General features: G+C 49.2%; 1 protein-coding gene across 2 annotated transcripts in view; it reads left to right on the forward strand.

The window, feature by feature from the left end:
• The window catches only part of FHIP1B (FHF complex subunit HOOK interacting protein 1B), a 132,938-nt gene that overhangs the window by 10,859 nt on the left and 101,290 nt on the right, over positions 1-20,789 (forward strand). Inside the window, exon 1 of one of the 2 annotated variants that reach the window (XM_082245117.1) lies at positions 19,607-19,823. The exons of the other annotated variant lie outside the window; for it this stretch is intronic. The gene's annotated coding sequence lies outside the window, so the exon portion shown is untranslated. Of the gene's footprint in view, positions 1-19,606; positions 19,824-20,789 lie in introns of those variants that run through there. 2 annotated transcript variants of the gene reach the window in all.

Raw genomic sequence — 20,789 nt, forward strand, 5'->3', positions numbered from 1 at the left:
TGGGATCCGGGATTGGGGATATCAGTGATTGAGGGTTGTGTCTAGGCTCCGGGATCAGGGATATCAGTGATTGATGATTGTGTCTAGGTTCCGGGATCGGGGATATCAGTGATTGAGGGTTGTGTCTAGGCTCCGGGATCGGGGATATCAGTGATTGAGGATTGTGTCTAGGTTCCGGGATTGGGGATATCAGTGATTGAGGGTTGTGTCTAGGCTCCGGGATCGGGGATATCAGTGATTGAGGATGGTGTCTGGGATCCGGGATTGGGGATATCAGTGATTGGGGATTGTGTCTAGGTTCCGGGATTGGGGATATCAGTGATTGAGGATTGTGTCTAGGCTCCGGGATCGGGGATATCAGTGATTGAGGATGGTGTCTGGGATCCGGGATTGGGGATATCAGTGATTGAGGATTGTGTCTAGGCTCCGGGATCGGGGATATCAGTGATTGAGGATGGTGTCTGGGATCCGGGATTGGGGATATCAGTGATTGAGGATTGTGTCTAGGCTCCGGTATCGGGGATATCAGTGATTGATGTTTGTGGTGTCTGGGATCCGGGATATCAGTGTTGGTGGAATATACTATGTAATCTCATTTCTCCTGCATCTTCCTTCCTTGGTGTGGCTCTGGTTTTCCCTGTTGGGTGTTCCCTGTGCGCTGTGCTGCCCTGGAGCTGTGTGTGCGAGGCTCAGCGCCTAGCAGCGCGCTCTGTCCTCTGGGTACGATGTTAACTCTTCCTGTGCACTGAGCACACTGACATTGTATGGTGTTTGGCTGTGGGTTTATGAGGCTCAGTTTGGCTCAGGAGCTGACAATCTGTGTGATGAAGTGTACTGCAGAATGTCTGCTTGTCTGTCAGTTCTCCTTCCATAAGAGTGAATCCACACTTCAAAATCGCAGGATTTCCATTGCGACTTCACAGTGCAATTCTGATGTGACTTTGGCCGATGTGATCGCTCTCTACAAAGTCGCACACAAGTCGCATGTCTATTAGTTGTGTAACGAAATGAAAATCCTGGTACCCAAACCGAAAATTCAGGATGCACTCGGCCGAAACTGAAATTTTACGTTTTTTTAAAAAAAAAAAAAAAAAAAATCGATATATTCTATTCAACTTTTGAATTAATAACATGAATTTAAATGAATATGTCGGCCATTATCGGCTCCTTTTGAATCGGTTCGAAGGAAATAAATGTAAATCATTGTTTCCTGAAAATTCAGGAAACTCAAGAAAAATGCATCCCTTTAACCACTTCACACCCGTGCTACAGGGTGGACCTAAAATACCGGGAGGTCGTATCTGGATGCCCCCCCCCCCATTCTCGCCTCCCGTGCGCCCCCATGAGGCGATCCTGGCCCTTTATCATGTGATCAGCTGTCAGCCAATGACAACTGATCATGTGATGTAAACAGAAGGCGGACATCGGTCCCACACTGTCCCCACCAGTGCCCACCAATGCCACATACCGGTGCCCATCAGTACTGCTGATCAGTTCCCATCAGTGCTGCCCTATCTGTGCCCATCAGTACTGCTAATCAGTCCCATCAGTGCTGCCCTATCTGTGCCACCTGTCAGTGCCACTCATCAGTGCTGCCCTATCTGTGCCACCTGTCAGTGCCACTCATCAGTGCTGCCCTATCTGTGCCCATCAGTACTGCTAATCAGTTCCCATCAGTGCTGCCAATCAGTGCCACTCATCAGTGCTGCCCTATCTGTGCCCATCAGTACTGGTAATCAGTTCCCATCAGTGCCAACTATCACGCCAGTCAGTACTGCTAATCAGTTCCCCCCAGTGCAACCCATCAGTGCTGCCAATCAGTGCCTCATCAGTGTCACATACCAGTGTCCATCAGTGCTGCCCTAATAGTGCCTATCAGTACTGCTAATAAGTTCCCATCAGTACTGCCAATCAGTGCCAATTAGTGCAGCCTATCAGTGCCCATCAGTACTGCTAATCCGTTCCCACCTGTGCCAATCAGTGCTGCCTATCAGTGCCAAATTATTAGTGCTGCCTATCAGTGCCACTCATCAGTGCAGTCTTATCAGTGCTGCCTATTGGTGCCCATCAGTACTGCTAATCCATTCCCACCAGTGCCAAACAGTGCCTCATCGTTAGTGTCACCTATCAGTGCCTCCTACCAGTGTTTATCAGTGCCAATCAGTGCTGCCTATCAGTGCCACCTGCCAGTGTCTATCAGTGCCACTCATCAGTGACACCTATCAGTGCAGCGCCACCCTATTAATGCTGCCTATCAGTGCCGCCTCATTAGTTCTCATTAGTGAAGGTGAATTTCCTGTTTGAAAAATTGTATAACAAAATATGAAAACTGTTTTTATTTTTTCAAGTTTTTGGTCTTTTTTAGTTTCTTTGGCAAGTAATTACCCCTCCCCCCCCCCCCCCAAGCGGTGATTAAATGCCCCCAAAAGAAAGCTTTATTTGTGTGAAACAAATGATAAAAATGTCATTTGGGTACAGCGTTGTATGACCGCGTAATTGTCATTCAAAGTGTGAGAGCGCTGAAAGCTGACCATTGGCCCGGGCAGGAAGGGGGAGGGGCTCTCTGTATGTCCTCACACTGGGGCGCTGCGCTTCCGTTGTGGTGTTAAAAAACCCATTTGCTGCGTTTTTGGTCAGTTAAAAAAAAAAAAAAACACACCTCCCTGTTGAAATGCGTTAACTCAGCAAGAAAGCACCCGTTACTTTTTTTCAGTTTTTGAGTCACATGACACACAGGAAAATTGCGTGCGTTTTCAGCGCCATTATCAGCTTTTTTTTTTTTTTTAAATTCCAAAAAAACACATTTTTAGCCGTACGAACGCAGCAAGAACGCCTGAAAAATTCACCCGCGTTAGATTTTTGATGCATTTTTCAGGTCACATGACCCATGAAGAACGCACCATGAGCACGGGAAAATCGCAGGAGTTTTCCGCAATATTACCGCCATCTTTTTTTGCTTTCGGCACAATGCTGAAAAAAACCAGATTTTGGACGGACAATTTTTGTCAGATGGAATTTGGGGGCGTTACTAATCTATAATGCGGGGGATACTTTTCAGGGGTCGACCCTCAAATCACAGGAAAGGGGGATCAAAGTGGTGCAGGAGCTCCAATCACAGATATGAATGGTGCTCAGTGGAAGACCTGGGGTGCGACTCCAGGGTCCAAAATTGCATGAGTATGAATGGAGCCTCAATCTGCCTCTTGTCCCCTGTGTGACTCTGATTTCACTGCACACTGTGAGCTTCCCACAATATGCATTGGAAGCTGCAGCAAGTCCGATAGATCCCGCCTCCTTTCCTGACTTCCAGCACGGCGGTCCCTGGCCCCGCCCCTTTCTTCCAATTTCACTGCACACTGTGAGCCTTCACAATATGCATTATAAGCTGCAGAAAGTCTGATAGAGCCCCGCCTCCTTTCCTGACTTCCAGCACAGCTGGCCCCGCCCCTTTCTTCCTATTTTACTCCACACTGTGAGCCTTCACAATATGCATCGGAAGCTGCAGCAAGTAAGATAGATCCCGCCTCCTTTCCTGACTTCCAGCATGGCGGTCCCTGGGCCCACCCCTTTATTACTCAGATTTCACCGCACACTGTGAACTTCTCACAATATACATTAGAGGTCAGAAGCCTCATTTTCTGGCTGGAGTCATCTAGCGCTGACTCTGATTTCACCGCACACTGTGAGCTTCTCACCATGTCCATTAGAAGCTGCAGCAAGTGTGATAGAGCCCCGCCTCCTTTCCTGACTTTCAGCACGGCTGTCCCTGGCCCCGCCCCTTTCTTCCAATTTCACTGCACACTGTGAGCCTTCACAATATGCATTCGAAGCTGCAGAAAGTCAGATAGATCCCACCTCCTTTCCTGACATCCTGCCCCGCTGTCCCTGGCCCCACCCCTTTCTTAATCTGATTTCACCGCACTCTGTGAACTTCCCACAATATGCATTAGAAGCTGCAGCAAGTCTAAAAGAGCCCCGCCTCATTTCCTGGTATCCCGCATCGTCCAGCCCAGCTGTCCCTGGCCCCGCCCCTGTAATTGATCAGGACAGAATTAGATGGGTATAATAAAGTGCAGCACAGGGAAGAGACATTGTCTCGGTGATTGCAGATCCTTTTCCTGCCCCTTTCTTACTCTGATTTCACCGCACACTGTGAACTTCTTACCATGTGCATTAGAAGCTGCAGCCAGTCAGAGCCCCGCCTCCTTTCCTGACGCCCTGCATCATCCAGCCCTGCTGTCCCTGGCCCCGCCCCTGTAATTAGGACAGAATTAGATGGGTAGAATAAAGTGCAGCACAGGGAAGAGACATTGTCTCGGTGACCGCAGACATAAAGTGAGAGAAATATGAAGAGGAAAGGCGGTGATGTCAGTATTGATTATTCCCAGGAAGAGTGATCAGCATATTAATCAATAACCCTCTTTGGTGGCAGCCTGGAACCAAAACCCCAATGTCATGTGACCGTATGATTGGTATCACCTGACAGGTCCTCCGTCTCCACCATAGCAGGCAGTGATAGGTGTTGGCACCTTCCTCCGCCCCGGCGTGTTGCGGCATGGAAAGGGTGTGCAGAGTCACATGAGACGCCAGTAATGATTGTGCAATCCCAGCGCCAAATCCACAAACACAGCGAGATGAGTTCTGTGTACACAGAGCCTGGAGGCCGTTCAGGAGGTCACATGATCGATCCGCCCTCAGACTGGCAGGGAAAACCATCACTGCTGCCACGTATGATGCCACTTTAGAGAAACAAAGTTGTGTGATAATCCTTAGCTCATGTATTGCAATGGAAGCCGCTCATATCTGTGCGACTTGAAGGTTCCTGTGCTTTTTTGATGTGACTTTCATGCAACTCGAGTGCCATAGACTGCCAATGTAAACTCAAAAGTCACATCTTAATGTTATCAATGTGACAATTGTGCAACAGTCAATGCCAAAGTCAGCAAGGGGCTAAAGGTTAGGGTTAGAGCTAGGGTTAAGGGCTAGGGTGAGAGTTAAGGGCTAGGGTGAGAGTTTGGGTTAAGGCCTAGGGTAGGGTGAGAGTTAAGAGTTAGGATTAAGGGCTAGGGTGAGAGTTGGGGCTAAAGGCTAGGGTTAGATTTAGGGTTAAGGGCTAGGGTGAGAGTTGGGGCTAAAGGCTAGGGTGAGAGTTAAGGGTTAGAGTTAGGGTTAAGGGCTAGGGTGAGAGTTGGGGTTAAGGGCTAGGGTGAGAGTTGGGGTTAAGGGCTAGGGTGAGAGTTTGGGTTAAGGGCTAGGGTGAGAGTTAGGGGGTTAGGGTTAAGAGCTAGGGTGAGATTTGGGGCTAAAGGTTGGGGTGAGAGTTAAGGGCTAGGGTGAGGGTTAGAGTTAGGGTTAAGGGCTAGGTGAGGGTTAGGATTAAGGGATAAGTAAAGGGTTGGGGCTAGGGCGAGAGTTAGGGTTAAGGGCTAGGTAAGGGGTTGGGACTAAGGGCTAGGGTGAGGGTTAGGGGTTAAGAGCTAGGGTGAGGGTTGGGGCTAGGGCGAGAGTTAGGATTAAGGGCTAGGTAAGGGGTTGGGACTAAGGGCTAGGGCGAGAGTTAGGATTAAGGGATAGGTAAAGGGTTGGGACTAAGGGCTAGGGTGAGGGTTGGGGCTAGGGTGAGAGTTAGGATTAAGGGCTAGGTAAGGGGTTGGGACTAAGGGCTAGGGCGAGAGTTAGGATTAAGGTATAGGTAAAGGTTTGGGACTAAGGGCTAGGGTGAGAGTTAGGATTAAGGGCTAGGGTTGGGGCTATGGTGAGAGTTAGGGTTAAGGGATAGGTAAAGGGTTGGGACTAAGGGCTAGGGCGAGAGTTAGGATTAAGGGCTAGGTAAGGGGTTGGGACTAAGGGCTAGGGTGAGAGTTAGGATTAAGGGATAGGTAAAGGGTTGGGACTAAGGGCTAGGGTGAGAGTTAGGATTAAGGGATAGGTAAAGGGTTGGGACTAAGGGCTAGGGTGAGAGTTAGGATTAAGGGATAGGTAAAGGGTTGGGACTAAGGGCTAGGGTGAGAGTTAGGATTAAGGGATAGGTAAAGGGTTGGGACTAAGGGCTAGGGTGAGAGTTAGGATTAAGGGATAGGTAAAGGGTTGGGACTAAGGGCTAGGGTGAGAGTTAGGATTAAGGGATAGGTAAAGGGTTGGGACTAAGGGCTAGGGTGAGAGTTAGGATTAAGGGATAGGTAAAGGGTTGGGACTAAGGGCTAGGGTGAGAGTTAGGATTAAGGGATAGGTAAAGGGTTGGGACTAAGGGCTAGGGTGAGAGTTAGGATTAAGGGATAGGTAAAGGGTTGGGACTAAGGGCTAGGGCGAGAGTTAGGATTAAGGGCTAGGGTTGGGGCTATGGTGAGAGTTAGGGTTAAGGGCTAGGTAACGGGTTGGGATTAAGAGCTAGGCGAGGGTTAGTTGTTAAGGGCTAGGTCAAAATTTTCAGTAAAAAAAAAAAAAAAAAGTTAATTTTAGGACACACAAACACAATAAATTATCCATTTCTTTTGGTAAAATATAAAAGATGAGTAAATGGATACCAAACATGTCACCTTATAATTAGCGCCCGTCGAATAGCAACACACTTCAGTACCCTAAATTGTCCATAAAAGCCCCCTGTAGGTAATTGGTTTAGTGTTATGGAGGTGTTAGAATTATTGCTCTCACTCCGGTGTGTGCGGGGCGATATATAACATGTATATCACATGTATATCACAATCAACATTTTTGCACCTAGGTGCCCCCGTCGCATGTTTATATTTGTGTGGATGTACACTCCCAGCGGCTGCAGCCAGCGAGGGCGGAGGTCCCATCATTTCCTCAGCCAGGAATCTATATTCTAATCCCAGAGATGGGCTTCTCTATGGAGACTGATTGCTGCTATATATAGAGCCGGAGGACAGGAAATAAATCAGAGTAATGTATACAGTAGATCCTGGTTGAGTATAGAGCACATTCCTCCCGGGGTGTGTGATTGGTCAGACACGTGTCCCTCTGATCACATGACTATCTTCACCACGCTGTCCTCTGTGGTTTAGAAGCTCCTCTGGGAAACGTCTTCCTTCCCCTCTCACTAAGTATCCAGAGAACCAAAACCAGGCATATAATCTCGGGTGGTGTGCATCGGTCTCAGAATTGGTACGCAGCAATATATTGGAGGCCCAATCACTAATTTTCAGGTAAAAGCGCAGAAAAACAATTATTTTAACCCAGGGCTCGACAAACCCCAGGTGCCAGGTCGCCATGGTGACTAAAAATTGCATTCTGGCGCCTGTGCTTTGTCAGCCATTTACCAAGCGGGCAACTCCTTTATGCCCGACGTCCCAGGCATGCAAGGTAGCTGGTTGCCAACCACGCAGTCGGCTTCATCTGGGAGGACGTGTATTAACAACCTCCCAGATTCCAGGGGGTGTGAGAGTAGTCAGGTAGGTGATGTATGAAGCCTTCATAGAAGTGAGGGAACATTCCCCAGTTAGTGGTGGTAGTGGTGGGGAGGTATAGTAGGAGTAGTCAGGTAGGTGGGTGAGGTTGGTGGAAGTACGAAACCTTCATAGAAGTGGGGGAACTTTCTTCAATGGGGGGGGGGGTAGGTTTTACGGTTGGTCAGGTAGGTGAGGTATGGTTGTTGGAAGTACGAAACCTTCATAGAAGTGAGTAAATGCTCTCCAGTTGATAGATGGGGGGGGGGGGGGGAATGGTAAGAGCAATCGGGCAGGAGCGTGAGGTTGGTGAAAGTATGAAACCTTCATTGAAATGGGGGAACTTTCTTTCTTCAATTAGGAGGGGGTGTAAGGGTAGTCGGGTAGGTGGGTGAGGATGGTGGAAGTACGAAACCTTCATAGAAGTGAGGGAACTTTCTTCAGTTGGGGGGGGGGGAGGGGAGGTATAAGGGTAGTCAGGTAGGTGAGGTATGGTTGGTGGAAGTATGAAACCTTCATAGAAGTGAGGAAACGTTCCCCAGTTGGTGGTGGTAGTTGTGGGGGGATGGTAAAGAGTAGTCAGGTAGGTGGATGAGGTTGGTGGAAGTATGAAACCTTTATAGAAGTGGGGGAACTTTCTTCAATTGGAGGGGGGGTTGTGTAAGAGTAGTCAGATAGGTGAGGTATGGTTGGTGGATCTATGAAACCTTCCTAGAAGGGAGGAAACGTTTTCCAGTTGGTGTGGTAGTGGTGGGGAGGGATAGTAAGCGCAGTCAGGTAGGTGGGTGAGGATGGTGGAAGTACGAAACCTTCATAGAAGTGGGGGAACTTTCTTCAGTTGGGGGGAGGTGTAAGGGTGGTCAGGTAGGTGAGTTCTGGCTTGTGTAAATATGAAACCTTCATAGAAGTGAGGAAACATTCTCAAGTTGGTGGTGGTAGTGGTGGTGAGGGACGGTTAGAGTAGTCAGGTGGGTGGGTGAGGTTGGTGGAAGTATGAAACCTTCATAGAAGTGGGGGAACTTTCTTTCTTCAATTGGGGGGGGGGGGGTGTAAGGGTAGTCAGGTAGGTGAGGTATGGTTGGTGGGTGTATGAAACCTTCATTCATAGAAGTGAGGAAACATTCTCTAGTTGGTGGTGGTAGTGGTTGGGGGGTTGGTAAGAGTAGTCAGGTAGGTGGGTGAGTGTTGGTGGAAGTACAAAATCTTCTTAGAAGTGGGGGAACTTTCTTGAATTGGGGGGGGGGGGGTGTAAGAGCAGTCAGGTAGGTGAGGTATGGTGGATGGAGGCATGAAACCTTCATAGAAGTGAGGAAACGTTCCCCAGTTGGGGTGGTAGTGGTGGGGGGATGGTAAGAGTAGTCAGGTAGGTGGGTGAGGTTGGTGGAAGTATGGTTGGTGGATGTATGAAACCTTCACAGAAGTGAGGAAATGTTCTGCAGTTGGTGGTGGTAGTGGTTGGGAGAGATAGTAAGAGTGTTCAGGTAGGTGGGTGAGGTTGGTTGAAGTATGAAGCTGTCGTGGCAGAGCCTGACGTGTTGAGGAATATCTCACGGGATGAGGAGTCTGGAACTATGAGCGATCCCAGGACAGGTATTCTGGCCGGATATCTGGCAGAACGCAGGTTCACCAGAGGCGCGGAGTCTAAGTGCTAGCCAGTTTTCACCAGGCCCCCAGATGGTGGGGATGGACTTGGCTGCGTGCTAACACCAGGTCACGGTCCTCCGGGTTCCCCGGTCGAGCCAAGAGCAGGTCCAGGTCCAATAGCCGGTAACAGAGAAGCAGATCAGGATGAGGCAGAAGAATAGTCGAGACAAGCCGAGGTCAGGGCGGGCAGCAGGTAAATAAGGTCAAAAGGCAAGCCGGGTCAGATGATCAGGAACAGCAGATAATATCAGATACAGGGAACAGGAGAGCTGAAGATCACAAAGCAAATATTCAGTGTGATCACTTGCTTTTAACCGGTTGCCGACCGCCGCACGACTATATACTGCGGCGGTCAGCCCCGGCCAGGCAGAGTGACGTATCGGTACGTCACTCGCCTGTCACTGACTTGCGAGCCTATCGCGGGCGGGCGCGTGCCCGCCGAGGCGCGCGCCCGCCGCGGCTCGTTCACAGGCAAGTCAGTGCGTGTGACCGGCGGACTCGATGTCCGCCAGTCACACTGCGATCACTCCTGTGAAGGGAGAAAGACAGAGCAGCTTGTGTAAACAAGCTGCCTGTCAGTTCTCCCTGTGTAAAAGTAAAGATCTGACCGTTCTACTATGTAGAACGGTTGATCTTTGCTTTTAAACCAATAGGAATGTCCCTACACAGTAGAAAGCACGCCCCTAGGACACACTTAACCCCTCCCTGTCCAATAAAGTTAACCCCTTCCCTGCCAGTGTCATTTTTGCAGTAACAGTGCATATGTATAGCACTGATTACTGCAGTAATGTCACTGGTAACCCCAAAAGTGTCAAAAATGTCAGTCAAGGGTCCGATCTGTCCGCCGCAATGTCGCAGTACCGAAAAAAAAATCGCAGATCGCCGCCATTACGCGTTAAAAAAAAAAAACACCAAAAATGACAAAAATCTTTCCCTTTGTTAGTAAACGCGATAACTTTTGCGCAAACCAATCAAAATACGCTTTTTGCGATTTTTTTTTACCAAACATATGTAGCATAAAACAAATTGGCCGAAAAATGTTAAAAAATTTTGATTTTTACTTTTTTTTTTTGGGGAATTTCATATAAAAAAATTTGAAAAATATTGTTATTTTTGCAAAATTTACGCTCTTTTTTTGTTTATAGCGCGTGATCAAAAAATCGCACAGGTGATCAAATACCACCAAAAGAAAGCTCTGTTTGTGGGAAAAAAAGGACGTCAAATTCATTTAGGTACAGCGTCGCACGACCGCGCAATTGTCCGTTAAAGTCACGCAGTAAAAAATCGCAAAAAAACCCCTGGTCCTTTAGCAGCCAAATCCTCCGGGGCTTAAGTGGTTAAATAGGACACTTGGCACCAAAGAGGATTGCGTGCGCATGCGCGTTCGCGAGAACGCGAGATAGCCGTGAACTATCCCTAGGTAGCCTCAGCGTATGCGCATAGGCGTACGCCGGTTAGCAGCGCCAGTGCGCCTGGGCATGGTAGTGAATCCCTGACAGAAACCTTCATAGAAGTAGGGGAACTTTCTTCAATTGTGGGGGGGGGGGTGTAAGGGTAGTCAGGTAGGGTGGGGTGAGGTTGGTGGATGTATGAAACCTTTATAGGAGTGAGGAAACCTTCTCCAGTTGGTGGTAGTGGTGGGGAGGGATGGTAAGAGTAGTCAGGTAGCTGGGTGAGGATGGTGGAAGTACGAAACCTTCATAGAAGTGGGGGAACTTTCTTCAATTGGAGGGGGATGTGTAAGAGTAGTCAGGTAGGTGAGGTATGGTTGGTGGATGTATGAAACCTTCATAGAAGTGAGGAAACGTTCTCCAGTTGGTGGTGGGGGGGTTGGTAAGAGTGTTCAGGTAGTTGGGTGAGGTTGGTGGAAGTACGAAACCTTCATAGAAGTGGGGGTACTTTCTTGAATGGGGGGGGGGGTTGTAAGAGTAGTCGGGTAGGTGAGGTATGGTTGGTGGAAGTATGAAACCTTCAAAGAAGTGAGGAAACGTTCTCCAGTTGGTGGTGGGGGGGTTGGTAAGAGTGTTCAGGTAGTTGGGTGAGGTTGGTGGAAGTACGAAACCTTCATAGAAGTGGGGGTACTTTCTTGAATGGGGGGGGGGTTGTAAGAGTAGTCGGGTAGGTGAGGTATGGTTGGTGGAAGTATGAAACCTTCAAAGAAGTGAGGAAACGTTCTCCAGTTGGTGGTGGGGGGGTTGGTAAGAGTGTTCAGGTAGTTGGGTGAGGTTGGTGGAAGTACGAAACCTTCTTAGAAGTGTGAGTACTTTCTTGAATTTTGGGGGGGGGGTGTAAGGGTAGTCAGGTAGGTGAGGTATGGTTGGTGGAAGTATGAAACCTTCAAAGAAGTGAGGAAACGTTCTCCAGTTGGTAGTGGTGATGGTAGGGGGGGGGTTGGTAAGAGTAGTCAGGTAGGTGGGTGAGGTTGGTGGAAGTAGGAAACCTTCATAGAAGTGGGGGGTACTTTCTTCAATTGGGAGGGGGGTGTAAGAGTAGTCAGGTAGGTGAGGTATGAAACCTTCATAGAAGTAAGGGAAATGTTCTCCAGTTGGTGGTGGTAGTGGGTAGTGGTGGGGGGATGGTAAGAGTGTTCAGGTAGGTGGGTGAGGTTGGTGGAAGTACGAAACCTTCATAGAAGTGGCGGTACTTTCTTCATTGGGGGGGGGGGGGTGTAAGAGTAGTCAGGTAGGTGAGGTATGGTTGGTGGATGTATGAAACCTTCATAGGAGTGAGGAAACGTTCTCCAGTTGGTGGTGGTAATGGTGGGGAGGGATGGTTGTCAAGTAGGTGGGTGAGGTTGGTGGAAGTATGAAACCTTCATAGAAGTGGGGGAACTTTCTTCAATTAGGGGGGTGTAAGGGTAGTCAGGTAGGGTGAGGTTGGTGGAAGTCATGGGCGTAGGGACGGGGGGGACACATCCCCCCCAGGAAATAATGCGGGGGGGACGGGTATGGTGAAATCCCCCCCAGTTTAGCAGTGGCGCGTCCGAGTGCAGTACAATTGAATGTCCCGCGCTCGGACCGCGCAGCCGCAGCAGTGCGCCCCGACCCGCCCATTCTGTGACAATAGCGAATGAGAATTCGCTATTGTCACACGGATCCTCCTCCCGGCCAATCAGGGAGCGGGTCCTCCCGCTTCCTGATTGGCCGAAAGGCAAACACCGTGCCATTGGACGAGGAGGAGGCGCCGCGGGAGGACTGAAGACTCGGAGACGCATGGAGCCGGGGACTGAAGAGAAGCTGCGAGAGAGGGGGATCGCTGGCACTCTGCAATCATTGAGAGTAATGTGTGGCTGGCACTCTGCAATCATTGGGGGCAATGCTGTGTGGCTGGCACTCTGCAATCATTGGGGGCAATGCTGTGTGGCTGGCACTCTGCAATCATTGGGGGTAATGCTGTGTGGCTGGCACTCTGCAATCATTGGGGGCAATGCTGTGGCTGGCACTCTGCAATCATTGGGGGCAATGCTGTGGCTGACACTCTGCAATCATTGGGGGCAATGCTGTGGCTGGCACTCTGCAATCATTGGGGGCAATGCTGTGGCTGACACTCTGCAATCATTGGGGGCAATGCTGTGTTCTGGCACTCTGCAAACATTGGGGGCAATGTGTGGCTGGCACTCTGCAATCATTGGGGGCAATGTGTGGCTTGCACTCTGCAATCATTGGGGGCAATGTGCGGCTGGCACTCTGCAATCATTGGGGGCAATGTTGTGGCTGGCACTCTGCAATCATTGGGGGCAATGCTGTGTTCTGGCACTCTGCAATCATTGGGGGCAATGCTGTGGCTGGCACTCTGCAATCATTGGGGGCAATGCTGTGTTCTGGCACTCTGCAATCATTGGGGGCAATGCTGTGGCTGTTACTCTGCAATCATTGGGGGCAATGCTGTGGCTGGCACTCTGCAATCATTGAGGGCAATGTGTGGCTGGCACTCTGCAATCATTGGGGAAAATGCTGTGGCTGGCACTCTGCAATCATTGGGGGCAATGCTGTGGCTGTTACTCTGCAATCATTGGGGGCAATGCTGTGGCTGGCACTCTGCAATCATTGAGGGCAATGTGTGGCTGGCACTCTGCAATCATTGGGGAAAATGCTGTGGCTGGCACTCTGCAATCATTGGGGGCAATGCTGTGGCTGGCACTCTGCAATCATTGGGGGTCCTGTCCTTGGGGGTCCTTTCCTGTTCCTTGAGGGGTCCTGTCCTGTCCTTGGGGGTCCTGTTCCTTTGGGGGGTCCTGTCTTATCCTGAGGGGTCCTTTCCTGTCTTTGGGGGGTCCTGTCTTGCCCTGGGGGGTCCTGTTCTGTCCTACAAACACAGGCTGGCAGGCGGGTTGAGGGGGGCGTGCACAGTGGAGTGGCATCATGCAAGACGTCTCACCAGCATAGGGAGAGTGCGCGGCGCGCACCAAGCACCCAGCCTAGGCGGCCAGGCCTAAAGCGCATGCGGGAGTGGCGTCACATGGACAGTACTGACTGACTACCTAGCAGTCTGTCCACTGTGTGTTGGGGACCGGGACCGGACAGTTAGGAGGTTCCGGCGGTAGCGCAAGGCACTGGCAGCAAGCATATGCCAGCCCAGCCAGCAAGCCAAGCAGCAGCACCAGCACTAATTTTTATTAATGCCATGGGATTAATTTGGGGTTTAATTTTTATTAATGCCAGGTGGGTTATGTGGGATATAATAAACAAATTCGATGAATTAATTGTATTGCACGCACACACACACTCTCGCAGTTTACTGAAAAAGCATATACCTGGCGAGTAAAAATGCTGTCCCCCCCCAGATTTGTGTGGGTTCCTACACCCTTGGTGGAAGTGCAGAGCTGAAGTACTAAAAATGGTCCTCTCTAACTTTCTGTTGTATGAGGTTGTAGTGGTTGGGCTGACTTTAATCTTTCCCATTCATCGATGACCTGTCACGGTTGGTGATCCCTATAGTAAGCGTTGTGTGTAGTTGTTCCCAGCGATGGGGGTATCGGTGTGTTGCGCTCTCCCTCAGCCGAGCGTTGCGTGCATTGTGAGGAGGTGTGAGGAATGCTGGCGCTCCCCTCTTCCATGTGATATTGATCAGTGCCATGATTGTAGTACAGAGGTCGGTGACACACCCCGGGCTCTATTTACACTGCCTGTCTTCCTGCAGAGAGAAGGTCAGAGTCCGCCAACGCGGAATGAGGCTTACACTGCACTCCGTGCTGGCGGTGGGGAAGGAATCTGCGGAGTTGTTTTTGGCACAGACCCCCCCTGGAGTTGGAATGAAATTTTGGGAAGCTTTCAAAACTGTAAGAGTGAATTTTCATGACACATCTCTGTAGTAGTGAAGCTGATGATGTCCTGCGGGACGCGTTCACACATAACGCGCGTCATTGCGTGATTCAACGCGTATTAAAGTTGCGGTTTTGAGGGACCCCATGTGGTTGTCATGCAGGGCTTTTCCCAGCGTAGTTCAGGTAGTCGGGGTGAGTTCTGTATTTAGTAGAAGACGTATTGTTTGCTCCTACGTTGCGAAACATGTGGACCTGCGCCAAGCAGGAACTGGCCGCCATTGTTTATCCTAATGCTGGTCGTTCCTGGTGAACCGGTTCAAGTTTGGAGCGGTCGGGCGCCTCCTGCCCAGTATCCCTCCACTGAAAAATCCAAAGGGAAGGTGGCGGCCAAGCAGCGGCTGCATCCAATCAGCCGCATCTGCTGTTGAGGTGTTTTAAAACTCCAATTATTGAGTCCAAGAATTATCCGGGACTTAAATTGTGCCTCCAACAGTGACACACAGTGGTCCTCAGCGTGCATATTTATAAAACGCGTAGCCGGTTGTCCTCAGCGTGCATATTTATAAAATGCGTAGCCGGTTGTCCTCAGCGTGCATATTTATAAAACGCGTAGGCGGTTGTCCTCAGCGTGCATATTTTTAAAATGTGTAGCTGGCGGTCCTCAGTGTGCATATTTATAAAACGCGTAGCCGGTGGTCCTCAGCGTGCGTATTTATAAAACGCGTAGCCGATGGTCCTCAGTGTGCATATTTATAAAACGCATAGCAGGTGATCCTCAGTGTGCATATTTATAAAACGCGTAGCCGGTGGTCCTCAGTGTGCATATTTATAAAACGCATAGCAGGTGATCCTCAGTGTGCATATTTATAAAACGCATAGCAGGTGATCCTCAGTGTGCATATTTATAAAACGCATAGCAGGTGATCCTCAGTGTGCATATTTATAAAACGCGTAGCAGGTGATCCTCAGTGTGCATATTTATAAAACGCGTAGCCGGTGATCCTCAGTGTGCATATTTATAAAATGCATAGCCGGTGATCCTCAGTGTGCATATTTATAAAACGCGCAGCCGGTGATCCTCAGTGTGCATATTTATAAAACGCGCAGCCGGTGATCCTCAGTGTGCATATTTATAAAACGCATAGCCGGTGATCCTCAGTGTGCATATTTATAAAACGCGCAGCCGGTGATCCTCAGTGTGCATATTTATAAAACGCGTAGCCGGTGGTCCTCAGCGTGCGTATTTATAAAACGCGTAGCCGGTGGTCCTCAGTGTGCATATTTATAAAACGCGCAGCCGGTGATCCTTAATGTGCATATTTATAAAACGCATAGCAGGTGATCCTCAGTGTGCATATTTATAAAACGCATAGCAGGTGATCCTCAGTGTGCATATTTATAAAACGCGTAGCCGGTGGTCCTCAGCGTGCGTATTTATAAAACGCGTAGCCGGTGGTCCTCAGTGTGCATATTTATAAAACGCATAGCAGGTGATCCTCAGTGTGCATATTTATAAAACGCGTAGCCGGTGGTCCTCAGCGTGCGTATTTATAAAACGCGTAGCCGGTGGTCCTCAGTGTGCATATTTATAAAACGCATAGCAGGTGATCCTCAGTGTGCATATTTATAAAACGCGTAGTCGGTGATCCTCAGCCTGCATATTTATAAAACGCGTAGCCGGTGGTCCTCAGCCTGCCTATTTATAAAATCCGTAGCCGGTGGTCCTCAGTGTGCATATTTATAAAACGCGTAACTGGTGGTCCTCAGCCTGCCTATTTATAAAACCCGTAGCCGGTGGTCCTCAGTGTGCATATTTATAAAACGCGTAGCCGGCGGTCCTCAGTGTGCATATTTATAACACGCGTAGCCGGCGGTCCTCAGTGTGCATATTTATAACACGCGTAGCCGGCGGTCCTCAGTGTGCATATTTATAAAACGCGTAGCCGGCGGTCCTCAGTGTGCATATTTATAACACACGTAGCCGGCGGTCCTCAGTGTGCATATTTATAACACACGTAGCCGGCGGTCCTCAGTGTGCATATTTATAAAACGCGTAGCCGGCGGTCCTCAGTGTGCATATTTATAACACGCGTAGCCGGGGGTCCTCAGTGTGCATATTTATAACACACGTAGCCGGCGGTCCTCAGTGTGCATATTTATAAAACGCGTAGCCGGCGGTCCTCAGTGTGCATATTTATAACACGCGTAGCCGGGGGTCCTCAGTGTGCATATTTATAAAACGCGTAGCCGGCGGTCCTCAGCCTGCATATATTAAAATGCATAGCCTGCGGTCCCCAGCGTTTGGTTATATAACACGTAGACTACGACCGTTGGCGTACATATTTTTAAAAAAAACGCGTAAACTGCTTGGTGATCACATGGGGGTTGCCCGTTTAGCTCGGATGCCAATCAAAAAACGTCTTATATATATTTTTTTCAGCGAATGCAGAGTGGTCTCTGATTGGATGACGTGGAAAAGCGGGGGGGGGGGCGTGTTTTACAGTATCTGGTAAATAATTGCATATAACCTTACCTGTTGATCCTGCCAAAAACTTCAAAACGCGAGATTTTCACACGTTTTGCGCATTTTTGAGCATTTTTCTGCCCAAATGCAATAAATAAAATTAATAATAATAAATAGACTGACCCCGAACATTGACCGAAAAAAAATAATAAGTAAATTAAATAGGTAATAGTGAACCCCGTAACTCGAACAAAAAAAAAAAGTAATAATTAATGAACCCCAAACCCAAAAAAATATATAATAATAAAAAAAAAGTTATTAATTAGCCCCTAACTTAATAATAAAAAAATAAGTAATATTAAAATAACAAAAGCTTATTCATTTGTGTATTGTTTTTTTTTTTTACAAATTAATAACAATTGATAAAAAAATAAATAACAAAATTAACCGTAATATAAATAAATAATAAGTACATTAAATAAATACATAAAGCAATTAATCGTTAACCCTGACCTATAAAATATGAATAATAATAGAAGCTGAAAAACATTGCAACAAATGATGAAACGGATGACGTTTTTCTCTATTCGCTAATACACATACGCCACAAAACGACCGAAAACCGCGTGGCTCGGGTGTGAGTGCGGCCTTCATGCAATCTGCTGATTTTAGCAGGCAGCGCCTGTCGGACTCAATCCTGTAAGTGAATGGGACCGTCCCAGGACTTCACCACAACTGCAAGGCCAAGAAATCCAATGTGGATCGCATTTCAGGAGGCCGGTAAACACCACTGCTGGTGTGAAAAGAGCTTTCGGGATACTGCAACCGATCTGGAAAGCCGAATACCAGAGCTTGGGCTCCTTGGTGATCCTGAAGATTTCTCCAGACCGGATTTAATTGACATAACATAAGAAATCTTCCAGAAATTGTAGGGTTGGTGATTGAGTTGCGGTGGGTTTGGAAGTCTTAGGATGCAGTTTTGCGATGCTGATTGAGTTGTGGTGGGTTTGGAAGTCCTAGGATGCAGTTCTGCGATGCTCGTTGAGTTGCGGTGGGTTTGGAAGTCCTAGGATGCAGTACTGCGATGCTGATTGAGTTGCGGTGGGTTTGGAAGTCCTAGGATGCAGTTCTGCGATGCTGATTGAGTTGCGGTGGGTTTGGAAGTCCTAGGATGCAGTTCTGCGATGCTGATTGAGTTGCGGTGGGTTTGGAAGTCCTAGGATGCAGTTCTGCGATGCTGATTGAGTTGCGGTGGGTTTGGAAGTCCTAGGATGCAGTACTGCGATGCTGATTGAGTTGCGGTGGGTTTGGAAGTCCTAGGATGCAGTTCTGCAATGCTGATTGAGTTGCGGTGGGTTTGGAAGTCCTAGGATGCAGTTCTGCGATGCTCGTTGAGTTGCGGTGGGTTTGGAAGTCCTAGGATGCAGTTCTGCAATGCTGATTGAGTTGTGGAGGGTTTGGAAGTCCTAGGATGCAGTTCTGCGATGCTCGTTGAGTTGCGGTGGGTTTGGAAGTCCTAGGATGCAGTACTGCGATGCTGATTGAGTTGCGGTGGGTTTGGAAGTCCTTGGATGCAGTTCTGCGATGCTGATTGAGTTGCGGTGGGTTTGGAAGTCCTAGGATGCAGTTCTGCAATGCTGATTGAGTTGCGGTGGGTTTGGAAGTCCTAGGATGCAGTACTGCGATGCTGATTGAGTTGCGGTGGGTCTGGAAGTCCTAGGATGCAGTTCTGCAATGCTGATTGGGGGTGCGGTGGGTTTGGAAGTCCTAGGATGCAGTTCTGCGATGCTGATTGAGTTGCGGTGGGTTTGGAAGTCCTAGGATGCAGTTCTGCGATGCTGATTGGGTTGCGGTGGGTCTGGAAGTCCTAGGATGCAGTACTGCGATGCTGATTGAGTTGCGGTGGGTTTGGAAGTCCTAGGATGCAGTTCTGCGATGCTGATTGGGTTGCGGTGGGTTTGGAAGTCCTAGGATGCAGTTCTTTAATGTTTGATTTGCGGTGGATTTGGTAGTCCTAGGATGCGGTTTTGCAATGCTGAATTAGCTGGGTGGGTTTATAAGTCCTAGGATGCAGTACTGCGATGCTGATTGAGTTGCGGTGGGTTTGGAAGTCCTAGGATGCAGTTCTGCGATGCTGATTGAGTTGCGGTGGGTTTGGAAGTCCTAGGATGCAGTTCTGCGATGCTGATTGAGTTGCGGTGGGTTTGGAAGTCCTAGGATGCAGTTCTGCAATGCTCGTTGAGTTGCGGTGGGTCTGGAAGTCCTAGGATGCAGTCCTGCGATGCTGATTGAGTTGCGGTGGGTTTGGAAGTCCTAGGATGCAGTCCTGCGATGCTGATTGAGTTGCGATGGGTTTGGAAGTCCTAGGATGCAGTTCTGCAATGCTCGTTGAGTTGCGGTGGGTCTGGAAGTCCTAGGATGCAGTCCTGCGATGCTGATTGAGTTGCGGTGGGTTTGGAAGTCCTAGGATGCAGTCCTGCGATGCTGATTGAGTTGCGGTGGGTTTGGAAGTCCTAGGATGCAGTCCTGCGATGCTGATTGAGTTGCGATGGGTTTGGAAGTCCTAGGATGCAGTTCTGCAATGCTCGTTGAGTTGCGGTGGGTCTGGAAGTCCTAGGATGCAGTCCTGCGATGCTGATTGAGTTGCGGTGGGTTTGGAAGTCCTAGGATGCAGTCCTGCGATGCTGATTGAGTTGCGGTGGGTCTGGAAGTCCTAGGATGCAGTCCTGCGATGCTGATTGAGTTGCGGTGGGTTTGGAAGTCCTATGAATCATCGTTCTTCATCCCCTGACATGTCCCAGCATTCCCCGGCACACCTGCTGCTGTTATGCAGATTCTTGTCAGAACTTTCACTGCCTTGCTGAGTAGGTGAGAGGATTAGAGCCGCACATTTTATGAGAATTGTTCAGCAGACCGGGCAGAGCCGGACTGACCTTCACAGACCGCATGCCGTGTCCTCTCCTGGTGGACGTCGTCGGCCGCAGTTCCTGCATCCCTTCAAGTGATTTCCAACCCGGGACTGACTCTTCAACAGAGTGACCTCTGAGCCGTATGTGAGATCCTCCATTGTTCAGTGCTATGAGGGTTCGTCTGTAGGTGAAAGTCGTCTTATTTTACAACTCAAGCAGCAGGCAGAAGCACAGCGTGACAATCGGTGGAGAGTTCCCACAACTCCAGCAGATGTCCTCAGGCTGTTAGGAGGTTTCCATATGAAATGTCTGTCCTGTCATGGTTTCTCAGTGTCAGAATAGAGGATCACATGACTTGGCGGTGAACGTTTAGAAGAAATAACAGAGATTGCGGATTTAGGGAATATCTGATTGCCTTAGGGTAGGGGTCTCCAAGCTACAGCCTGTGGACCACATCCAGCCTGCTAATAAGATCTTCTCTCCCCCCCCCCCCCCCCGCTAGGTGGTTTGTCTTCAATCTGCACCCAATGAGGATGAAGCTCAGCAGAGGCTGCCTGAGCTCCCTGATGGGGACAACTGATATAAGAGGGGATTCTTATGGGAAATCTGATGTATGGGAGGACTCTGATGAGGAGAGATGTAAGGGGGCACTTCGTTGAAAAACCTCATGTAAGGGGGGGTCACCTGTTGTGGGGGGGGCACTCTGATGTGAAACCTGATGTAAGGGGGAGGGGAGGGGAGGGGAGGGAGACACCTGATCTGAGGGGGCACGCTCATGGGAAACCTGATCTAAGGAGCGGGAGGATGGGGGACTCTAATGGAGAAATTGATGATGGGGTGCTCTGATGAGAAACCTGATTTAGGGGGGGAAGCTGTTGGGGATCCTGATGTATGGGGGGGGGTACTCTGATGAGAAACCTGATGTGGGGAGAGGGGGGGGTACCTGATGTAAGGGGACACTCTGATGGGGAGCCTAATGTATGGGGTGCTCTGATGAGAAACCTGGTGTAAGGAAGGATGCTAATGAGGATCCTTGTGTATGGGGGGCTCTAATGGGGAACCTGATGGATGGTGATGCTCTAATTTGAGCCTCTTGTATTGGAGGA

Source organism: Pelophylax lessonae, assembly GCF_965119305.1.
Source record: "Pelophylax lessonae genome assembly, chromosome: 2".
Classification (NCBI taxonomy): Eukaryota; Metazoa; Chordata; class Amphibia; order Anura; family Ranidae; genus Pelophylax; species Pelophylax lessonae.